We start from the raw sequence: 4,463 nt of genomic DNA, 5'->3' as shown, positions 1-4,463 counted from the left end.
GCTATTATAGCCATTACTTTGACCACTGTCAGTTTTTACATGACTTGTTTATTTGAAGCAGTTTGGTTTTCTGGGATGCATTACATCTGAGCGAAGTAGAATTGAGAGATGTAGTTGTTTAATGAAACCATACTTTTTTGTAGCCCAGTGTCATGCAACTTTATGTGGATAAAAATCATCAACATCATCCAATCAGCTAGCATAGGAACTTGGTCAGAGACAAGCCCTTAACATTCCAGCAGAACCCCATGCAGAAGGTGGGGAATATCTAAAGAGATTTTATACCTAAATCTATACCATTAAAAAGCAATATTTGTATATAATATTTAGCAGATTATAATGGTGACAGGACAAAATGCAGCAATGAGTGGCATATTTCAAGCCATATTATATGCTTTGTAAATGAACCTGACCCCGAAACCTTATTACAGTCATATCTAGCCTGAGTGTTCGTCTCATAAAGCTGTCAGCACAGAGTACTCTTCATGTTGCCACCACTGACATGTGGCCCTGAGATCTGATGTGACAGAAATGTCAAGTAAATGGTGGTTATTTTTATCCTACTTCAAAACCTGCTAATGATTTCTTTTTCACAGTATGGTATAAAGGAGTGAACATCTAAGGGATAAGCAGTAATCACAAGGTCTGTGTTTTAGATGCATAAAAACAATATTGACACAAATAAAAAATATCACACCCATGTCACACCCAGGAACACATTTTCTTGATGTTTTTGATCAAAACAAAGGATTTTTGTTGGTATAGTGACTAGAACTTCCAGGCCTTGGAAGCTCCAACAACAGCATGATGTTATATAAATCACCTAGGCAAAAAACATGGGACCAGAACTATATGGAAGAAATGGACACAGCTTCATTCATTGTGACCATAACATGTAACATAACTTATTAACAATTAGATTTTCACAAAGCATCTGACCAGCTTGGCCTGGCTCAGGCTGCCTATCACTTACCTGCTCGCTGGCTTCACCTGATTACCAGCCCGGAACTGATATTACACATCTTCTCATTTGACCTTCTCAAACAAATTACCTCAGAGCACTTTGGGGGAAGCTTCCCTACAGATGGGGTGAGGAATTCTATGAAGGAATCCAGGTCGTAGTTATAGGGATTCATTTATTAGAAAGGTGGATAGGGTAGTCTGTTGCAAGGATCCTACAGGCCAAACTGTTTGCTGCTTGCCTGGTGCTAGGCTTCATCTCGTGGTGGAGTGAGTGGACTGATTATTGGTAGTGGCCGTGGAAGACCTGGTGGTATTGGTACACATCTGTACCAATAGCAATTTTCGAAAGGCATAAAGAATGTTTATAAAAAAAAAAACCTGTGCAACGGTTACATTAAGAAGACAGTGGGAGCTTAGGGGGAATAATGCTTGAATGAGAGATGGGTGTAGGGAGGGGGGCTTTGGGTTCCTGGAGAACTGGTCTGATTTTTCAATTGACTACAGGCTCTTTTCCAGGGATGGGCTGTAGTTCAATGATGATGTTGCAGCTGCTGTGGGGAAGAGGGTGCCCAGAGGGTTGGAAAATATTTTAAATTTGGCATGGAGGGAGTAGTGAGTAATAATGATGAGGATTTGGGTATAGTAAGGGTAAATAGGGAAGGAGATTTGTATGGGGTTATTGGTAATGGCAGGGACGACCAGAAGTTGTATTCACACAATTTACCAGCAGGTACCTGTGTTAAATGTATGTTTACAAATGCAAGAAGCCTGGTAATATTGGAGAGCTTGAGGTTTTGGCACTGGAGGGGTTATATGATATAACATTGCTGAAACAAGTGACACAATTGGGAAGTAAATATAGGAGGCTAGGGGGGGAAATTGACTAAGGGGCGACGTGATTAACCTTAGCAAAAATTCGCCAGCATAACCTCATTTCGGGACTTCACTGATTTACTAATTCTTTTTTATTATTTGTGGGTTTTGAGTTATTTAGCTTTTTGTTCTGCAGTTCTGCAGTTTACAGTTTCTATTTCAGCAGTCTGGTTGCTAGGGTCCAAATTAACCTAGTAACCATCCATTGTTATGAATAAAATACTGGAATATGAACAGGAGAGTCCCTGAATAGAAAGATGAGTAATAAAAAGTAGCCACAACTACAAATTTGTAGCCTTATAGAGCATTTGTTTTTAGATGGGGTTAGTCGTCCCCATTTAAAAGCTGGAAAAGTCAGAAAAAGGAAATGAAGGCCAATAGAAAACTTGTTTAGAATTAGCCATTCTATAACATACTAAAAGTTAACGTTAAGGTGAACCACCCCTTTAACATCCCCTTTAACTTGCGAAGTTAAGTTAAAGTTAGACGTTAGTAGGAATGAGGAGTAAGCATTTAAAATGTATGTGTCAGAAGGGACAAAAGCTGCTTTTAAAAAATATAAATACTATAAAAATTGTTTTAAACAGAAAGGAAAAAAGAGAAAATGAGGAACTGGTTGTGGCACAGACTAAGATTGGCCCCCTCCAAAGTTTCAAGTAAATATTGATTTAAAAGGTTTGTGCGTGGCTCCATTAAATAGTGGAAATTATTTAGTTATAAAGTATATTTAGTTCTTTTCTTTAGTGCATACACTAGAGGAGGCAAAGTTTAATGGCCCATTTAATAGGGACACAAATAGCTCAGCTCAATTAAGCCAGTGTCTGACACAGGACACATTACATAATGTTAATGTCACATTTTATGTGAACAAGGTACCAGATTGTGACAAATTACACCCTCAGATACTTAGTTCATTTTAATCTTAGTTCAAATTAAGACAGACCTCTTTTTGTGATTTTCTCAGACTCATTTTAAAGTGCTACTGGTCACCACGATTCCACAACTTGCGCTTGGTGCCTTGAATTTTAAGACACTAGTAGCAGCAGTCAGAAAACATCATGTGCCATTAACCTTAGCTTTCATATCTCTTTTACGCTTATTCTTAAATCAGTCATAGTCGGGTGCAATGGTGGGGGGCACTGGTCATGTACCTTTCCTATCTATCTTCCCATATTTTGGCCAAGGAGTCAAGGATTCCATGTGCAAGCTGGTACATACATGGGGATGGGTTCACGTCTAGCTGTGTGAGGAGACAAATGGGCGAGTGTGGTGGGTGCTTTCCTTGGACTCCTCCAAACATAGGCCTGGCACTGTGTAAGTAAGTGCATTTATTTCTATTGGAAGCACTTTTTTCAGTTGTTCTTGGAATGGCAACCAAAAAAAATCTATGGTGCAGATACTTTTGTCAATTACATTTTTTCAAGATAAATAGGATATATTAAATTTTGAATGCAATATTTTGAATTTGTGAGTTTTGGAAAAGTGTAAGGGTGCACTTTTTTTGGCTACAACTGTACTTGTGCATATACACACCTTGCAAATAGCGCAAATCACTGTGAATATACTGACAATTGTCAAACAATGTCACCAATAAATGGAAATTAAACAAGTATGGTGAAATAGGATGCAGAGAGGCAATATAGCTTGCAGCAAAATGAATTGATAAAGGGGATTGTCGGCAAGCAACGGAGCAGAAAGTGAGCCCACTGGGATGGGGATGTATAATATGATATTATGTGATAGGCCATACATACCCAATATCTGCATCCAGACCAGTAAATCTCTAGTTGTGACCCTGATAAGTCTAAATGTCACATACATTTAAATTGTCTCCTACCAAATTCTCTTGTTTTGACTAACGTAGTATTGTTTCCGTCAAGAAGCCCAAAATGTTGGATTGGTCTTCATATTGGAATTGGTGGGGTGCCAACCCCCCAGGATTAAATATGGCCATACATGCAGTATGGGGCGCATGGGTAGTGGCTCAAGAAAGGTAAACAGTTCAATGGGATGATACAGATGTGAAGAAGTATGTTAAACACATTCAATAAGGTACTGGTGGGCCTTTGAGACTTCTCTTTATTTCTTTCCTTCTTCCTTTTTTCTTTCTTTCTCCTTTTTCTTTCTCTCTAATAATATGCTTTTTGTTGTAAAATTTAAAAAAATAAAAACTTTAAAAATATATATATATATATATATCGCCATACGCATAACAATAAATCAAAGAAAACATTGTACTGTTTTCCCTACATGACTGGCGGAAAGCTGGTCCTGACAAGTATCTATTTACTTTATAGACGTTTGTAGATGGCGTGTGTTTGAAAATCTATTCTCCCAATGCACCATATCTGTCACCATATACTGCAGCTCCTTTTCACTTACTGCTGTTCCAATGATTTAGACTGTTGGCCTGAGCAAAATGACAAATAGAAAGACTGATTTACCATATATGGCCCCTTGCATAGTATCTATCTGGGTCAGATATCATACCTGTTCTGCATGTGTATGCACACTTTAATCAGTAGTTGGGAAGAAGAAAGTGACATTCATGAGGTCATGAAAATCTTTTTTATACATATATTATAAAAAAAAATCAAAATGTATTATAGAGATGGCAGTACAATGTG

This window comes from Xenopus laevis, chromosome 9_10S, assembly GCF_017654675.1.
Source record: "Xenopus laevis strain J_2021 chromosome 9_10S, Xenopus_laevis_v10.1, whole genome shotgun sequence".
Lineage (NCBI taxonomy): Eukaryota > Metazoa > Chordata > Amphibia > Anura > Pipidae > Xenopus > Xenopus laevis.
Note: the sequence above shows the minus strand (reverse complement) of the source record.